This window comes from Octopus bimaculoides, chromosome 4, assembly GCF_046866305.1.
Source record: "Octopus bimaculoides isolate indiv1 chromosome 4, ASM4686630v1, whole genome shotgun sequence".
Taxonomy (NCBI): Eukaryota; Metazoa; Mollusca; class Cephalopoda; order Octopoda; family Octopodidae; genus Octopus; species Octopus bimaculoides.
In genome coordinates, this window is record NC_142931.1 from 96,050,001 (window position 1) to 96,070,926 (window position 20,926).

The following is a 20,926-nucleotide window of genomic DNA, read 5'->3' on the forward strand; positions in this document are numbered from 1 at the left end:
ACGTGCCACTGGCACGAAGGCCAGTCAGGCGGTACTGGCAACGGCCACGCTCAAAATGGTGTATTTTATGTGCCACCCACACAAGAGCCAGTCCAGGGGCACTGGCAACAATCTCGCTCGAAAGTCCTTACACATGCCGTGGGCACAGTGCCAGAAAGGCGACGCTGGGCACAGGTGCCATCACAATTTCGCTTTCGCTTGCCCCAATAAGTCTTCACAAGCTGAGTTTCGTGTCCAATGAGGGAGACGACGTTGGCATGGGTGCCAGACGTCAAATTTAACTTGATTTCGATTTCACTTGCCTCAACAGGTCTTTGCAAATGGAGTTTAGTGTCCAATGAAGGAAGGAAGGTATGCATAAGTGGACTGGCTGAGGCCTTAGATTTAAGTCTCACTTGGCTTGCTGGGTCTTCTCATGCACAGCATATTTCCAATTGGCAGAGTTTCTGCAGCTGGATGCCCTTCCTAATGCCGACCACTCAGAGAGTGTAGTGGGTGCTTTTACGTGCCACCGGCACGAAGGCCAGTCAGGCGGTACTGGCAACAGCCACGCTCAAAATAGTGTATTTTATGTGCCACCCGCACAAAGGCCAGTCCAGGGGCACTGGCAATGATCCCTCTCGAAAGTCCTTACACATGCTGCGGGCACAAGTGCCAGAAAGGCAATGCTGGGCACAAGTGCCTTCACGATTTCGCTTTCCCCAATAAGTCTTCGCAAGCTGAGTTACGTGTCCAATGAAGGAGGCGGCGTTGGCATGGGTGCCAGTCGTCGAATTTAACTCGATTTCGATTCACTTGCCTCAACAGGTCTTAGCAAGTGGAGTTTAGTGTCCAATTTAACTCGATTTCGATTTCACTTGCCTCAACAGGTCTTCACAAGTGGAGTTTAGTGTCCAATGAAGGAAGGTACGCATAAGTGAACTGGCTGAGGCCTTAGATTTAGGTCTCACTTGGCTTGCCGGGTCTTCTCACGCACAGCATTTAGCAGAGTTTCTACAGCTGGATACCCTTCCTAACGCCAACCACTTAGAGAGTGTAGTGGGTGCTTTTACGTGCCATGGGCATGAAGGCCAGTCAGGTAGTACTGGCAATGGCCACGTTCAAAATGGTGTATTTTATGTGCCACCCGCACAAGAGCCAGTCTAGGGGCACTGGCAATGATCTCGCTCGAAAGTCCTTACACATGCCGCGGGCACAAGTACCAGAAAGGTGACACTGGGCACAGGTGCCATCACGATTTCGATTTCGCTTGCCCCAATAAGTCTTCGCAAGTATTTTATCATCCTTGTGTCTGGACTTTCCTCTAACGTCCTTATAGACTCTTTTCTATGCTCTTGTAATAGAACGACCGTGCGAACCAAAGGAGAATGGCGATGAGACAGAAAAGGCTCCTTTTAACCATGTCGCACGGTCGAACACAAAACAAGATATATAAGATAGAAGGCTCATCGTGAGAGATACGAGCCAAACGCCAGTAAAAGAACATAGTAGGACAGACAACCGTTATATATAAAAATAGAGTAAGTTTATTAACATAGTGAAACTGTTTCTGTCTGTGTGTGCGTGCATGCGACATATATAAATAACGCAGTACAAGAGTATGTATACAACAATATGAAATGACGGATCGTCGTGTAAGCAATAGTGTGTGTACAATCTATGAGAGTACAAAAGTGTGTGTGAGTGAGAGGAACTGAACATAGAAAGAGTGTCTGTAACATAGACTGTAAAAAGTCTTAAACACTGAGATAGAGAAAACCAGTTCATATAAGAGTTACACAAGATATAGAATGTTCATACGCAGGAAGTTGTGGCCGGAAAACAGAGCTGTGGTATCACAATATGTGTGTGTTGAGCGTCGATGTTACGACCGGTTACCTGATACGGAATATTCTCGCAGGTTAGTTCTGACTTGTTCGTGGTGGAAAAAATCCACTCGTACAGTGTCAATATAAAACCGAGTTTGTTGCTATTGGTGTATACTCAGGTGGTGGGGTTGCTGGCGACGACATTAGTAGACGGTACATTGGTGGTGAAGACGTTGTCGCTGGAATCTGGCTGTAGCTGTGTTCTGTATGTGTGTGTGGTCAGCGACCAGACCTGTGAGAGATCTGAAATCGAAGACGACTGGCGTCGTTGGATCGGGCTTACTTTTAGATGAAATAAGGCTCACCGGAAACCCAGAAAATCTCTCTCTGACGTGACCTTATCTGAAGGCCACGATTGGACGGAATGCACCCTGGCGCGAAGCAGAGCTGGGACAATTGCCGCGCAAATAAGAACCAATCAGGGTGGTGGACAGAAGGGTCCAAGGCAGCCGAAGGCTAGATGTTAGCCGCTTACTCTTACTCTTTTACTTGTTTCAGTCTTTTGACTGTGGCCATGCTGGAGCACCACCTTTAGTCGAGCAAATCGACCTCAGGACTTATTCTTTAGAAGCCTAGTACTTATTCTATCGGTCTCTTTTGCCGAACCGTTAAGTTACGGGGACATAAGCACACCAGCATCGGTTGTCAAGCGATGTTGGGGGGACAAACACAGACACACAAACACATACATATATATATATATACATATATACGACAAGCTTCTTTCAGTTTCCGTCTACCAAATCCACTCACAAGGCTTTGGTCGGCCCGAGGCTATAGTAGAAGACACTTGCCCAAGATGCCACACAGTGGGACTGAACCCGGAACCATGTGGTCGGTAAGCAAGCTACTTACCACACAGCCACTCCTACGCCTATAAATAAAAGAAAATCGCCAACGATATACATGAATATATATATATATATATATATATATATATATATATATATATATATATATATATACTAGCAGTATAGCCCGGCTTTGCCCGGGATTAAGTTGGGATTATTAAGCTAATCAAGTTCTTTATTTCAAACCAAACTAAGTAACATGACGTCAAATTTGGGCAGAACCAGTGTTGCAACTGGAGCGCATGGGTTGAGAGTTTGATCGGCAGAGGTGATCAGGTTACACATGCCATCCCTTTGAAAACACCACCGCCATCATCTAACCCCTCTTTGCTCATGGGTTAGGAACACTTCCAGCAAGGAAAATAGAATGACCAAAAGGGCTCCCGATTCTCTGTGTCAGAAGCGGTTCTGTTCAGATCACAACGAAGTCTTAAGCACACACACACACACACATACACAGATATATATATGAGAACACGGATGTTACGAAAGTAAAACGTTAATGTTCGAAACTGCAGCAGGCCATAGATAATTCTTTATTCTGTATATTTCTCATTTTGTCCTGTTCTGGCATTTTGCGAAATTTTTCTGGAGAACATTATTTTTCTTTGTGGTTGGGTTGTTGATGACTTCTTTCTAGCATATTGGATGTCCACCTAGTGGTCATCCCTTATACACGTGTAATACAATTTTTTCTGAATTTTCAGATTTGTGATATGCTAGGCCACTTGGTTTTAAATTGAATTAATATTCAATTTATCATCCTATCTATCTATCTATCTATCTATCTATCTATCTATCTATATATATATATATATATATATATATATATATATATATATATATAAGAATTTAAGGATTGGAGAAAACGCATGTTATAATTGCATACTTTATTCCTACATATGTTTCAAAGGATTACAACCTGTGTGATCCATAGGGATCTTTGATATTAAAATTGTAACCTTCTCATCAGGGAAAGCATGGGAATCATCTTAAACGTAAGACATTATGACCGATTATGAAAACAATAGATGGATAAGGTTATGACTTGATTCATTTGAAAAAAACTGTTAGAGAATTGGACGCTGCCGGATAGTGGGTTGGACAACACATACCAATCAATGTGTAAGAGCGTACATGCATACATAAATACACATACACAAACACACACATATACATGCATACTGATACACACACACACACACACATATACATACATATATGCGCATATACACATACATACACATGTGATTTGAAATAAATATATTTTGGAAATGGCGATTTATGGTACAATACCTAGAAACGTGAAAATCAGACCACATGGGTTTGTTTACATCAGTTCGGCAGAGATAGAGAAAGCGCGCTCTCCCTCTCTCCCTCCCTTACACACATTTATCTCTCTTTCTTTCTTTCTCTCTCTCCCTGTCTCACACACACCGCAACATTACACACACACACATGCTGCTCTCTCACACTAACAAAAGAACTTCACATACACACCACACTTTCTGTCTGGCATACTCACTATAAAAAGATAGCGTCTATTTCTTTTTGGCAACATGTGTTTTGTGTGTAATGTTGCTGTGTGTGTGTGCGTGTGTGTGAGAAAGAAAGAAAGAGAGATAACTGGCATGTGTATGTAAGGGAGGGAGGGAGAGAGAGAGGGTATTTTTTTCTGTTTGCTTGCTGCTTAACACACAGACGCTGGCAAACAAAATGTAACTCTCCTTCACCCTCCCTCTCACAAACATACAATTTTTCTCTCTCTCTACTTCATGCGCGTACGCACAGATTTGACTTCGCCATGTCAACAAACTTCAAAATTGGTAAAAGTTTATCGATTTTTACAGGTATATGCGGGTACCTCTGAGAGAGAAAGTTCACTAAAATGCACATGGGATCATTCCGAATCTTCTCCTAAAATTGGAGCGACATGCGTGCTAATTTGTGGACGTGCATAAACCACATTCACGTACACACACAAACATCCTCTCTTTTATAGATATTGATATTGTTAGCACTCCATCGCTTACGACATCGAGGGTTCCAGTCGATCCGATCAACGGAACAGCCTGCTCGTGAAATTAACGTGCAAGTGGCTGAGCACTCCACAGACACGTGTACCATTAACGTACCCTTGGGGATATTCAGCGTGACAAGGCTGACCCTTTGAATTACAGGCACAACAGAAACAGGAAGAAAGAGTGAGAGAAAGTTGTGGTGAAAGAGTACAGCAGGGTTCACCACCATCCCCTGTTGGAGCCTCGTGGAGCTTTAGGTGTTTTCGCTCAATAAACACAACGCCCGGTCTGGGAATCGAAACCACGATCCTATGACAGCGAGTCCGCTGCCCTAACCACTGGGCCATTGCGCCTCCACTTCGTTATCATTTGTGATTGAATGCCCGAGAGAGAGGTTTCACTACATTCTGTATTTCTCGCACATACATACACCCATGTTTGTATACACACACTTTGTTTACATGACGGTTCGTCTATTATTGTGTTTATATGTCGCACTCACACACAGAAACACACATGTTAACATAACAGTAAAATCTTCTCTTAAACCTTCTACCGGTTGTGTCTCTCTTTTCCTTCTTGGCACTTATACTCATTTATCTTCTTTTCTTACTTTTTATTTGTATCGACCGTGCGATGTGCTAAAGGAGCCATCCTTCGTTACCTCGCCTCGTCGCACGGTCGTTACAGATATATATATATATATATATATATATACATACACACACACACATATATATACATACATATACATATATATATATATATATATATATATATATATATATATATATATATATATGAACTGTAAATGCAAAAATAAAAACAAAAACACAAAGGATTCTGCGGTACACGTGTTTCAAGCTTTATAGTTGTTACATCAGTGTATAATTGACAATATAAAGCTATCTTCAGCCGCAAATGTATGCATTCTCTCCCAAGAATTATATCACATAGGCGTTAAAGGAGGAAGAAAGATGAGATATAAGAGGTGAGGTTCCGTTTGGTATATATATATATATATATATATATATATAAAAATAAGGATAAGATCGATATTTAAAATATTGATTTTATCAAGTGGCCAGCATGGCCACTTGATAAATAATGCTTTGCCTTCATCGGTGGAATATACTCAAGCACATAAATACAAATATATGTATATAAACAGTATACTTACATATACGGACATATACACACATATATATGCACGTATGTACACGACTAGCTTAAATAGCCCGCCTAAAAACTCCTCGTGCGATACGGACAGAAAATCAGCGCAGTAAATACACTGATAAAACAAAATAATTATTACCTTTGATGGTTTTTATTCCCATGCTGGCCACTTGATAAAATCAATATTTTAAATATCGATCTTATCCTTATTTATATAAGTTTTGTTTTATCAGTGTATTTACTGCGCTGATATTCTGTCCGTATCGCACGAGGAGTTTTTAGGCGGGCTATTTAAGCTAGTCGTGTACATACGTGCATATATATGTGTGTATACGTCCGTATATGTAAGTATACTGTTTATATACATATATTTGTATTTATGTGCTTGAGTATATTCCACCGATGAAGGCAAAGCATTATTTATGCAAAGCCAGAAATCCGGGATCTGGAATTATCTTACTATTTTTACTGGTTTATTTTGTCTTCGTCTTCACTCCTTGTGCTATGTGGACATTTATTGTGGTTTAAAGTCAGGATTTGACTGCTATTTTTCAGTGTGTCGGTATCTCTTAGATACCCTGTATTATAATTTATATATATATATATATATATATACCACGGCATCTGATCAATACGTGTTTTTGTAAGCTCCCAGAAAATTGCTAAAAAATTTGAGCTCTGAATGTCTTCCTGGGTGATAAAGAATACACTTGAGGAAATACAAATTGAAATTGTACGAAGTGTAAACATTGCAAATAACAATACGTGGACTTTACGAAATTTCTAAAATTTAGATCGCAAAAAAAAAAAAAAAAATTACAATCTGAATAACTCCTGAATGAAACACAACACACAACACATTTAAAGAAATACCATCTGTAACATACAGAAGAGAAAAACAGAAAAAAAGTGAAAGCCCTTAAGAACACACAAAATGTAAACAGTGTAAAAGTTGCACATAGTATTATAATAATTTGAAAAGAAGTTAAAAATCTTCCAGTGCCTTGGAAATACCCGTCTTTTAGGAAAAACTGGATAAGTATCTTTGTATATTTTCTGTCATTTATTGAAAGCTATTATTAAACGAAAGTAGAAAGTTAAATTTACGTAAGGTCTTTTCTCTGTGTTTTGCTCTTGACTTATGAGACTTTAGTAGAAAGTGGGTTATACATCTTTAGATTGTATACCTGACTTTCTACTATAAAATTAAAGAATACAACGTGACGCTGAACTCCAGACTAAACAACTCAAACAACACTTTATTTAGGTGGTAAACATATAAACACATCTTTACTGTCCATGTTCATGGTCGGCCGAACGTAAAAGAGCTAGCTGTCTAGTGTAGAGAGACAGCTTAAACACACGTCCATGCTCAATCGCTGGCCAGCGAGAAAGAGAATGAATAGAGCAGGAAACGCTTGCTTGTTTAATTCTACGCATGCGTAAGACTACGCATGCGCAGGTGTTACTACAGAGCTCTCTCACCAGAGCGGAAACGCACGATAAATGAAATCTGTTAGAACGCCTGAGGCCACTGAAAAACCACCCACAAGATGTGGTACAAACACACACAAAGAAAATTCAAAGAAATGAAATGTACACTTGTGAAATACATGCATGCAATGTATAAATGAAATGACAACCGTGATGACAACTGTCCAGGAAACTGGAATCACGCGATGTAAAAGTCTTGAGTGTTTGTTTTCCTTGAAAGGAAAGAAAATGTATGAGTGCACAAGTGTGTGTGTGAGAGAAAAAACACAGAACAAGTGAAAGTGTCTGTAGTATAGACTGCGAAAAATCCCAAAACACCGAGATAGAGTACATTGATGAAGACGTCGGCGCAGAAACTGCTATAGCTGTGTTCTGTATGTGTGGTGGTAACGATGTTGACAGTGGTAGTGATTCAGTTGAAACTTGGCGACGTCGCGGGGAAAGCTTGTAATTGATGGTAGTAATTGTTGTCGTCACGGTGGTAATCTTGGTTGGCGCACGACGCTGGTGGCGAAAAGGCTGTTTGGTGATGAGTATTTGAAGAGGTATGCTTTTACAGAACGATCGACAGACAAATCTCTGTACGACCATTAGCGAAAACCTCGAAGAAAAATTTTCTTAACCCAAGATGAAAGAACGACCGTGCGAAATGAATAACAAGAATTATTGTGTGGCATAAAAGATGTATGTGTAATGTGAGAGTGTGAATGCGACATATAAAAACATAAAAAGCAGGCCGTAAATCCTGTCTGTTTTTCGTGAGTGGAAAAAATCCACTCTAACAGAGACGAGAATAAAAACCGCTCTTGTTGAGTCGTGTTGACTATGGTTGGAGATGTTGGTAATGAGTCAGTCTCCATGGCCGTATTTGTTCTTTAGTCGAGGTTCACCAGTTATAAGTTGGTAGTCCAGAGTCCATGCTGCGTTTTTTCTTCGTCGGGGGTCACCACTTTAGTAGAAAGTGGGTTATACATCTTTAGATTGTATACCTGACTTTCTACTATAAAATTAAAGAATACAACGTGACGCTGAACTCCAGACTAAACAACTCAAACAACACTTTATTTAGGTGGTAAACATATAAACACATCTTTACTGTCCATGTTCATGGTCGGCCGACCGTAAAAGAGCTAGCTGTCTAGTGTAGAGAGACAGCTTAAACACACGTCCATGCTCAATCGCTGGCCAGCATGAAAGAGAATGAATTGAGCGGGAAACGCTTGCTTGTTTAATTCTACACATGCGCAGGCGTTACTACAAGACTATTGATTATTGTAGAGAGGTTCAACTTTCGATACTCCTAATTTAACAGCATTTCCGTAGTTACTGATAGGCACATGTTCATTCCTTTACTTATATTTCCCTATCCAAGATGATTTCTTTTCAGGAGTTTGCATAGCTTCTCTCTCTCTCTCTCTCTTTCCATCACCCAGTCTTTTCCCTGTTTCTCTCTTTTTCTCTCTATTACTTATTTCTAAATATGTAGACACTCTCTCTCTCCCTCTTCTCTTTCTCTCTTCCTCTCCCTGTTTCTTCTCTCTAAAGATATAGACACTCCTTCTCTCTTTCTCTATCTCTTTACTTTACTCCATCACACCATCTTCCTTCTCTCAGACCCTCAATCTCTCTTTTCCTCTTTTCTCTCGCACAGAAGCCAGACAGCTGCTCTGGCAATGATCACGCTCGGACGGTGCTGTTAGCACTCCACTGGCACGGGTGCTAGTCATCGAAATATAGTGTATATATATATGTATACATACATACATACATACATACATACATACATACACACACACACACACACACACACACACACATATATATATATATATATATATATATATATATATATACAGATATAGGGCAGGGAATTGCCAATTAGTAATAAAATTAATAATTAACAATTTTGCCAAGTAGTTCAGTATGAAAAAAACCTTTATCGGTAAAACCATTTATAATCATAAATATATAGGGGTCAGCATTAGTTGCTTCACCAACATACTGAAAATTTAGAAATAGCAGTCAAAGAACTACTGATTCTAAACTACAATTTTTTCTCTAACGGATGGCGATATTTTGTTTTCTCTTCTGTTTTTGTTCTATGTGTGCCATAAATATCGCCATCCGTTAGAAAAAAAATTGTAGTTTAGAATCAGTAGTTCTTTGACTGCTATTTCTAAATTTTCAGTATGTTGGTGAAGCAACTAATGCTGACCCCTATATATTTATGATTATATATATATATATATATATATATATATATATATATATATATATATATATATATATATATATATATATATATATATATATATATATATATATATATATATATATATATATATATATACATATATATATGTTGTGTGATGGAGGAAAAAGACAACAGAAAAAGAAGCAAAAGGAAGAAAGAAATACAGAGATCGGATCTTACCTGTTGACCGAGGCGGGATGAGCGATCACTGTCATGAAAAAACATGTCCTTCCACACTAGCTGTCTCTCATCGAACTGCCCCACGTGCTTTCTGCCTGCGCATGCCCCCATGGCTCTACCACCGGTCCCTGCAGTCTTCACTTTTGTTTACCTCATCAGCAATCCTCTTCATCAACATAACAAACACCCCCACCCCACTGTTCTACAGGGGCCTGAGTTCCTGTTATGCTGCTGCTGGCTTCATCATCTTGCCTACTGCTGCTGTCTTCATCTTCTTGCCTACTGTTATTGTCTTCATCTTCTTGCCCACTGCTGTTGATTCCATCCTCTGAGGCATTGACAATCTTCCGCACGTCCAAAACATGGCGTGGCATACCATCGACAGAGATGTTCTTCGAATTGATGGAGGTTATTGTTCCCTTTCCCCATCGTGATGTACACCTGCATGAAGGCATGCTCTTCCTCTCCCCTGTGTCGCATTGATGCAGTACATGGATGCCTCCACTCATATCTGAATATTGCTCTGTGTGTCACCAACTCCTCAGCCTGTCCTGACCTGGACGACATATTGTACCAAAATACGGCCACAATTGGTGAAATGTGGCCCCTCTCTGCCATGGTCTTTATGGTACGATGATGCCTTTCCACCACCCCATTTCCACTTGGCCGCCCTGAAGAAGCAGCTGACCTCCCACCCATCAAGCATTTCTTTCAGCACCTCCGAGCGAAATGCAGTGCCATTATCCAGAAGCAGCTCATCCATGGGGCCTCGTTCCAGGAATGTCTCATTTAGTACTCTCACAATTTCTTCTGTGGTCCCTGTCTTCATCTTCTTCCATATGGCCAGCCACCCCGGTTCGCAGTCAACCATTGAGAGGTATGTCTCCTGCCGGTAGTGTGTTATGTCCACTGCCAGTCATTTCCAGTTGTGGTCCACTGGAATACTTCCCACCTCATGTACGCCCGGAGCAGGGTCGATGGACTGGCACCTGTAACAGCTGCTAACCACTCTCTGCATGCTCTGTCTTGTTCCATCGGAGTCGACTTTCCTGGCTAGGAACAACGTCCTGTCCACCCTCATGTGATGCATGGTATGCAATCTCCTCAACTCCGAGTCACTCAGATGGCATACTGCAGCCACAGCCGGCTCCGCATCCTCTGGCACCTGCAACCAGGTTCGCTTTACCCTGGTCAGACATCTGCTCTGTTCTTCTCAGAAAGCACAAAGATCACACTCAGTTTCAGGTCGAACTCAACGGTTAGTTCACGCAGTATCCCCAATTGACGCTTTACCAACATCTCTGTGGCCCCTTTGGTTTGCACCCTCTGCTCATTGGTGATGACTGCCGTCACCCAACCAAGTACAGTGGCCAAATCAGTCCTAATTTCTATGGTGCGCAGGCCCCACTTCAAGGCTAGGTTCACTCCCTTCAACGCGGCATCCAGCTCACACCATACGATCCCGCTCTTTGATTTGGGAACATACCAACTGCCCCTCTCTGGATCCTCTGCTCTCACTCTGACCAAGACTTCCTGCATCATGTCGGTTGTCTTCTCCCCCACTTTATCGTTCCACTTCACTCCTTCTGTTCATCTCTTGATGAAGCTACATGCTGTCCGGAGCCATCCTGCAATAGGGTAGTGTCCCACCAGATTCCCACACACCAAGAACAGTTCCTGTCTACTCATGCTGGTTCCCAGTTCGGGGATCTTGTTCCCTCACTGGAACACCAACATGCCAGCCTTGTCTCTCCATAGCTTGAGGCCCAGTGCAGCACCTCCCCCCATCACCTCTGGTGGCTTGGCGATCAGTCCAAAACTCTTCAGGTGGCCTATGACCTCCGTTGCTAGCATTACGGTTTCATCCAGCAGGATGTCATCGATATACGAATTGGTGGCCCTTTTTACTCTGTCCACCTTAAGATAGTGTCCACCTTAAGATAGTGTCCACTTTATCGGTTGGCTATGAACATATTGATTTGAAGGAATGCAAAGCATGCAACATCATTGCGTGTAACTTGTTGAAGATATCCACCGATTGTGTTTCAGAGTTTGCGGTTACTTTAGTGTTGGCAGTTAGTAGACGCATTGAAGAAGGTATTGCCGCTGTTTGAAATGACAACTGGGGCCTCTGGAAACCAATGTGGATTTTGGGATCTAGTTTTGCAAACTGTACCATAGGAATTCTTGGTATAGGCAGAATTGGATATGGTGTGGCTTGGCATATGAAAGCTTTTTGTATTTCTCGTTTAGTCTGCCATGATATCAAAGAGTCATCATTTGCCCAAGAACTTGGAGCAGAATTTGTTGATCTGGAAACCTTACTGAAAGATTTGGATGTCATCTGTATTTGCTGTAACCTGACACATCACCAGCAACGTATCATCTCTTCAGCAAGGAGAACTTCAAGAAGATGAAGAATAGAGCAATTCTTATCAATACTAGTTGTGGTGGTGTCATCAATCATGCACTAAAAAGTCATGAAATTGGTGCTGCCAGACTTGATGTCACTGAACCTGAACCACTGCCGAAATTGCTTGTATGATGGGGGGAAAAGACAACAGAAAAAGAAGCAAAAGGGAGAAAGAAATACAGAGACCTCACCTGTTGACCGAGACGGTGATGACTGCCGTCACCCAACCAAGTACAGTGGCCAAATCAGTCCTAATTTCTATGGTGCGCAGGCCCCACTTCAAGGCTAGGTTCACTCCCTTCAACGCGGCATCCAGCTCACACCATACGATCCTGCTCTTTGATTTGGGAACATACCAACTGCCCCTCTCTGGATCCTCTGCTCTCACTCTGACCAAGACTTCCTGCATCATGTCGGTTGTCTTCTCCCCCACTTTATCGTTCCACTTCACTCCTTCTGTTCATCTCTTGATGAAGCTACATGCTGTCCGGAGCCATCCTGCAATAGGACTACCCCACGTGCTTTCTGCCCATGCATGCCCCTGTCAAGAAAAAACATGTCCTTCCACAATAGCTGTCTCTCATCGAACTACCCCACGTGCTTTCTGCCCATGCATGCCCCTGTGACTCTACTGCCATCCCCTGCAGTCTTTGCTTCCGTTTACCTCATCTGCAATCCTCTCCACCAATACAGCATAGCTCATCACAGCCCATAACACTACAAACACCACAATATATGTATATGTAGACACACATTCTCTCTCAGCCCCTCAATCTCCCCAAATATTGTGTACATATATATATATATATATAGACACACTCTTTCTCTCTCCAACACACAAGCTTTCTTCCCCCCAGCCCCTCAATCGCTGTTATAGACACACACTTCCTCTCTCTTTCTCTCACTTTCTCTCTCTCTTTTTTTCTTCTCATTTCTCTTAAACAGTTTTTCTTCTCTCAACCTTTCAACCTCTATTATAAGCACATATTCCCTCTCTCTTTCTCTCTGTCTCTTCACTTCTCTCCGTCATGCTGTCTTTCTTCTCTCAACCTCTCAATCTTCCTAAATATATAGACATATACACACATACACACTTTCTCTCTCTCTCTTTGTTCCTCTCTTCTCTCAGCCTTTCAATCTCTCTAAATATATAGACACACTCTCTTTCTCACACACTTTCTCTATTTCTTCACCACCCTCCATCACACCGTTATATAATAAATAAATAATCCATAAAAATGTCTAGAAACTGGAGGAGGATGGAATTGGTATTGTATTTGAGAGCTTGGCAGTGTGCTGAAGGAGATAACCCAAACAATATCATCACAGCTGCACTGAAGAGTAATGGCTACTCAAGAACTTTAGCACAGATAGAGCAAAAGAAGCAGGAGTTTATACGCTCCTACGCTCTCATACGATCCTACATCAGCACTCTTGATACTATCTTTGATAATGAGCACAGCAAAAATGACAGGGATGGAGGCACAGATGTAGATGAAAGATGTCCCCCCCCCCCACTTGGTAGACACTCAAGGAAACAAAGAAGAAGGTTTAAGCGAGAAACCTGCCAGAAAAATAAACCCAAGTGCAAGTGCACCTACCACCATCAGAGTGAAAAATCATGGAGGTGACAGAGCCAAGAAAAAACAACTGAAAGGAGCAAAAACAAAAGATGAAACAACCAAAGAAAGAAGCAAATCTAACTGCCCATACAACAAAAAGAATAAAAAGAGACAGCACACACGAATGTGCAAATTTTACTTCAAAGGTGCCTGCTAGCATGGATAGGGAGGTGCAAGCTGCTGTTTTTCACATCAAAGACCCTACCACACCAACATGAAACAGGGTGGAAACCACCTGCTAAAAGGAAAGGGCCACGCACTACCTGCCCCAAAACGGAAATATGCAGATGTAGTGCGTGCTACAAACCAGTCCTATCAATATGTTGTTGAAAGGACAGCTACTGAATAACACTATTTTGTGCATGGCACAAAAGATTGTACAGCAACTGACCTGGCTATATCAATCTCACAGATGGGACTATCCCCAATATAGAAGACCACCACAGTAAATGGACCCAAGGTGGACATCACTGGCAACCACACAGACGACACATCAGTGCTCTTACTGAACATCAGAGGACTGTTAACACTTAGTAACAGGACAAAAATTCTTTTCCTGAGAGACCTTGTTCCATGCAATCAAGCCTTACGGAAACACACCTGAAACCAGATATAGCAAATGTAGAAATACACATACCACAGTATATTGTATTACGGACCAACAGGTCCTTTTGTCACACTCAAATTCAGTATGTGACACACTAATTGTACATACAAGACAACTCAATGTACTACATATCACCTTCCAGATACTCCAAAGCATGCAGACAAGTTTGAAGACTGCCTTACAAAAATAGAAGTTCTAGTTACATTACAACAACACATAAGTGTACTTTTTATGGGAGACTTCAATCTGCCCAATATTGGATGGCCTGAGGGCCTTTCTCTCCCAGGAAAGGCATGATGCAAACAAGGACAGGTGAAGTCCCTTCTGAACCTCAGGAACACCTTGTACATGGAACAAATAGTACTCCAACCAACCAGGGTAGGTAACATACTGGATCTCTGCTTCACAAATCATATGGATCTCATCCATAATGTGAAAGTGACACCAACGCTACTATTGGATCACATCATGGTAGAGCTGACCATGTACAGACCAAAAAAAAACATGGACATGAAGCCTACAAAATACTCTCAAAATCTTTGCAGCTTGAACTTCCATAAGGCAAACTGGAAACAAATTGAGAAAGATGTCCTCAAACAAAACTGGCCTAAATGTCTCTCTTCACCAGACATTGACATGAAACTTCAACAATTCATGTCTGGAATACAAGCCATATGCTACAAATGTGTTCCAGAGAGAAAGGCCACTGTACACAAGAACAAAATTCCCAGGGAGAGGAAAATTCTTATGAGAGGGTGTGAAAAAATTTCAAATCACCTAAACAAACAAATTGAAAGCAGTGAAAAGTCCCACATGAAAATGCAACTGCTGGAGATTGAAAAAAATCTGCAACTCTCCCTTGAAAAAGAAAGAGCAGACAAAAAAAGCCTGGGCTATAGACAATATAAAACTAACCTCAGAGCCTTCTACAAGTTTTCCAAAGAAACAGCCTCAGTGCACTGCAGGGTAGGGCCACTCCTCGAAAAAGATGGTTCACTCACAGGAAACCCAATGAGTGTAAGTGAAATACTAAATGAGTAATTCAAAAGTGTTTTCACTCCACCCCTAGGACACTTGCAAGTCAGCAATCCAGCTGACTTTTTTTACCACTGCAGATATAAAAACAGAGGCAGTGATGATTGATTACATCAATATAATAGGACGAAATAAGGGCTATAGATGAAATGAGCCCAAACTCAGCTACTGGCCCTGATGGATTCCCAGCAACCCTTCTAAAAACATGTGAGTGCTAGCAAGACCACTGCAGTCCCTCTTTCAGAGATCCCTTGCAACTGGCAAACTTCCAAGTTGAAGGAGGGTAAAATATTGCCCTATTTATAAAGAAGGTAGCAAAGCAGAGGCCAAAAGCTGCAGACCCATTTCCCTGACCTCGTACATCAGCAAAGTCATGGAACGAATAGTCAGAAGAAAACTAATCACCTTCCTTAAGGAAAATGACTTGCTGACTGACACCCAACATGGTTCCCAACCAGGAAAAAGTTGCCTGACTCGCCTCTTACAACACTATATCTCGACTTCGCAAAGACCTTCGATAAAGTCGATCATGGAATGATATGTCACAAACTGCCTGATCTCGACATAGTCGGGAAATTGGGAGAATGGCTGCATGACTTTCTGAAAGATAGAAGTCAGGTGGTAGTAGCCAATGGGGCTACCTCCAACGACACGCAAATAGTGAGCGATGTTCCGCAAGGCACTGTTTTGGGACCACTATTGTTCATAATGGCCCTCTCAGACATGCCCTCAGCCACACAGAGAGCCACGATCACAAATTATGTAGATGATACAAAAGTCTCACAGGTGATACAGAACCCTGAAGACACTATGCACCTGCAATGTGAGCTAGATTAAATATACAAGTGGGCTGAAAAGAATAGCATGCAGTTCAATGCTGAAACGTTTCAAGCCTTGTGCTATCAGCATGTAAAACTAAATGCAATACCAATTAAATACACTGGACATGGAGGGATTGCAATCCCAGAGACACAGTCTGTGTGAGACCGGGGCATTTACATGAGTAATGATGCATCCTTCCATGTACATGTTGCTAAGTTGGCAATGAAATGCAGGCAACTGACCAGATGGATTCTTAGACCTTTTAGAACAAGAGATCAGGAAACCATGATGGTCCTCTGGAGGACACTTGTCCTAAGCCACTTTAACTATTGCTCCCAGCTATGGTTACCAACCAGCATCAAATTAATTGCAGAACTTGAGGCAATCCAACAAAGCTACATGAAGAAGATAGCCTCTATGAAGCATATAAGCTCCTGGGAAAGACCCAAGAGATTAAGTCTCTGTTCCTTAGAGTGTAGGTGAGAAAGATATGCCATAATATACATCTGGAAGATGCTGGAGGGACTTGTCCCAAACTTAGACATCAAGAATTACACTAATACTAGAACAAGGCACCACTTCATAGTGCCAAGGACTCCAAATTTGCCATCAAGATATAGGACAGGATACTACAAGAGCCTGGGCTTTACAGCTCTTCAATATCCTCCCGAAGGACCTGAGAGACCTGCATGGGGTGGATGTAGGTGTTTTCAAAACAAAACTGGACTTCTTATTGTCAAGTGTCCCAGATGAATCAACTTCACAGCAGGAAGTGCAGATGAGGGCAGCAGTTTCAAACTCCCTCATGCACCAAATGTCAATTTCTAAAAAGAATTAGTGAAGTAAAATTATGTAGCAACACCAAATGGCGGTGCCCCAGCATGGTCACAGCTTATGAGCTGAAACTAGATCTAATCAAATCATATATATATCTACTACATATGTGGAAAATCAGTGTGTGTTTGTTTGTGACATTGTTAGCTAACTACTCCTACATCGTTTTGCTGATTTTGATGAAACTTGACACGTGAGTAGAACTCATGTGTGGAAACTTCGTGACATACATAAATTGTTGAAAAAATCGATAATACGGCCCCTGGAAGGAACATTTATATCTACCTCATATAACCTATCTTTTTTAAACACCCAAGGGGAATAACCCATAGCATCTGTACAATAATTTTTGCTAAACGCTCAAGGGAAATAACCCATTTTAATTGTTTATGTTCGATTGCTTCGAATATTGATTTTTTTGTGTGTCCTATTTCTAATTTTTGCAGACAATATCACTTTTATACTTTATTTGACACGTGAGTAGAACTCCTGTATTGAAACCTTGTGACATACTTAGATTGTTGAAAAAATCGATAACAGGGCCCTTCCAGTGGATCCTTCTATCTACTAAATATTACTAATATTTTATTTAAACAACCCAAGGGAAATAAGCTATACCACCTGCAGATTTTAGCAAAGCAATCAACATTTGATTCTCACGATCAGCCAACCTAATTCTGCATTTCACTACTCACAGTTTTGAACTGCTAAACATTATTATTGCAATTCCTTAATTTGAATCTTAGACCTTAAATTTCATACATTCATACATTTCTATACATACCTGCATTTTAGAATGCCCATTACTCCGATAATTCTGCATTTTTACAGTTACACTTTCTCCATGGCAGTAAAGTTTTTATTCCACAATGTATCTGTAGTGGCTTCATGCAGGTATAGCGTGGATTCGATCCTTGAATGCCAAATTTCAATTAACACTTCGACAGCGCTTTTCTCACTGTAAAACAATAGTTTTACTGTGAATGACAGCAGTTATACATTTCCCAGATGCCTTCGCTAAGCAGAACAAAATCTTTGCCTCTCACCAACCTCCGCCTACCTCTCTCACCAACCTCCGCCAACCTCTCTCACCAACCTCTGACAATCTTTCTCGCCAACCTCCGAAAACCTCTCTCGCCAACCTCCAACAATCTCTCCCTCCTCCAGCTGTTAGTTTTTTGTACTTTTTCACCACGGAAAATACACCTTTTGTGGTAATTATAACAAAATTGCTTTCTTATATCAGAGTAAAAAGGCGTTTCATATCATTACCCCCGCGAATTACCAGGTACACCAGCTAGCATATATATATATATATGCACACACACACACACACATATATATATACACACACACACATATATATATACATACATATACGTGTATATATATATATATATATATATATATATATATATACACACACAAAGTGTTAGGATAAATTTTCAGATATATTGATTTGCATTTTTATCTTTTGTTTTATATATATATATATATATATATATATATATATATATACCAGAGTAAGTACATAAATGTGAAACAAGGTGGAAAAAGTAGTACTTGAATATTGAGAGTAATATGTTTTATTAATACAGCTGCAAAGACATCACAAAATCTGTTACTCAGAGTTTCACATTCCTGTTCGTTGGACAGTTTTCATTGAGAATGGGTATCTAGTTGAAGTTTATGAAAATTTTAAAATTTGGTATATTAATATACTTTTCCAAGCTGAATTGCTAGAATTATTTCACTTTTTCCAGAAAATGTTTTTAAAAAGTTATAAAGGTTTAAATTTTGGTCGTTTTCACCCAGTCAAAAAACAGGATTTGGAAGCTGTAATTTTGCGTGTGACTGCACATGTCAGCATTCTGAAAACAGCATGTTTTTATATGAAACTGTAAAGAAATCAAATTCTGCTTAACGCACAAAATATAACCATTTACAACTTCTTAAAATTTGGAATTTTTAGAAAATTTTTGTGAATTTGTACTCTACACATAGGAATCCATACAATTATGCCAAAAAAAATTTTCAATGGGAGGTGGGCGTGATTTAAGGCCTATTTAGCTGTTATTTTCAGCATAACTCATGACCAGAGTACAAGCAACAGATGGGCACAAGCAACAGAACACAGCGTCAACACACATGACATCACACAGAATATATTTGTCAACACACATGCTTTCTCACTGACAAAAGAGTTCTCATATTTGTCTTGTGGAAACAGGCATGAATGTGTCTGTGGCTTACAATTGGCTAAAATTGCTAGTAGCTCTTTATTTATTGATTTATAGCAAAAATGATTTTCATTAGCCTATAAAAGTGTATCATTACACTGAATATGAAATCAATTTGAACAGAAATTGATGCTGACAGCCAAACCAACTAGATCTGAGAATGAAACAAAAAATAAGGTTATATGTATAAATATACAATTACGTTGATAGATACACATTTGAAAATGGTTTTGTTTCATTGGTCCTTCCAACTAACGGTCTTTTCAATAACTGGTTATATGAAATTACATTTCTGATTTAAAATCATATTATAATATGGGCAGAAGCAACAGAACACAACGTCAACACACATGACATCACGCAGATTATAATATTATAATAGTATAGGCATAGGAGTGGCTGTGTGGTAAGTAGCTTGCTTACGAACCACATGGTTCCGAGTTCAATCCCACTGCATGGCACTTTGGGCAAGTGTCGGATCTTTTTGGTTTGACGGGCAACACTTGCTTTCTTAATGAAACACTTTCAAACTTGGGATACTGGTAGAATGTGTCATATAAAACATCTTTTTCTCTTAGCCTTCTTAACAAATTTAGTTCTTAATAAGTTATTTCATGTTAAAGTTGTCGTATTTGTGTAATTTCAACCAATCACTGACGTCTATTGAGCTGAAAACAATTACTGCCGTGGAATGTAAACAACGGTGTCATGGGATCTTTTCCCTTGAATAAAATTAGTGCCGTTGTTTGTCAACAACAACTATCGGCGGTAGTTATTTATAACATTGTTTGTGCGTTTGGGTTAGGGTTTGGGTTTTAGAGTTAGGGTTAGGGTTTTAGGGTAAGAGTTGGGGTTAGGGTTATGGTTATGAGTTATAGGGTTTTAGGGTTAGGGTTATGAGTGAGGTTATGGCAAAAATAATCATAACCCTAAAGCTAAAACCAGTACAAACGCACGAACAATGTTATAAATAACAGTACCACCGATAGTTGTTGTTGACAAACAACGGCACTAATTTTATTCACTAATTTTATTCACTAATTTTATTCTAACACCGTTAGAATATGTTGTTTACATTCTATGGCAGTAATTGTTTTCACCTCAATAGACGTCAGTGATTGGTTGAAATTACCGAAATACGACAACTTTTTACATGAAATAACTTCGAATACAAAAATTTTTATCTGTTCTATAACACAAAATATACAAGTATACGAAGTTTGAAAGTGTTTCGGTACCAAAAACACTACATAAAACATAAATGAAAAATGTTGCCCGTCAAACCAAAAAGATCCCAAGTGTCTTCTACTATAACCTCGGGCCGACCAAAGCTTTGTGAGTGGATTTGGTAGACGGAAACTGAAAGAAGCCCATCGTATATATATGTATGTGTGTGTGTCTGTGTTTCTCCCCCCCCCCTAACATCGCTTGACAACTGATACTGGTGTGTTTACGTCCCTTAGCAGTTTGGCAAAAGAGAACCGATAGAATAAGTACTAGGCTTACAAA

The 20,926-nt window shown here is 40.3% G+C and overlaps 1 protein-coding gene and 1 pseudogene across 1 annotated transcript in view; both read left to right on the top strand.

Annotated features, from left to right (window-relative positions):
- Positions 1–20,926, top strand: part of LOC106883720 (uncharacterized) — a 165,335-nt gene that overhangs the window by 34,031 nt on the left and 110,378 nt on the right. The gene's annotated exons all lie outside the window — the stretch shown is intronic.
- On the top strand, positions 10,574–12,389 carry LOC106879024 (glyoxylate reductase/hydroxypyruvate reductase-like; annotated as a pseudogene).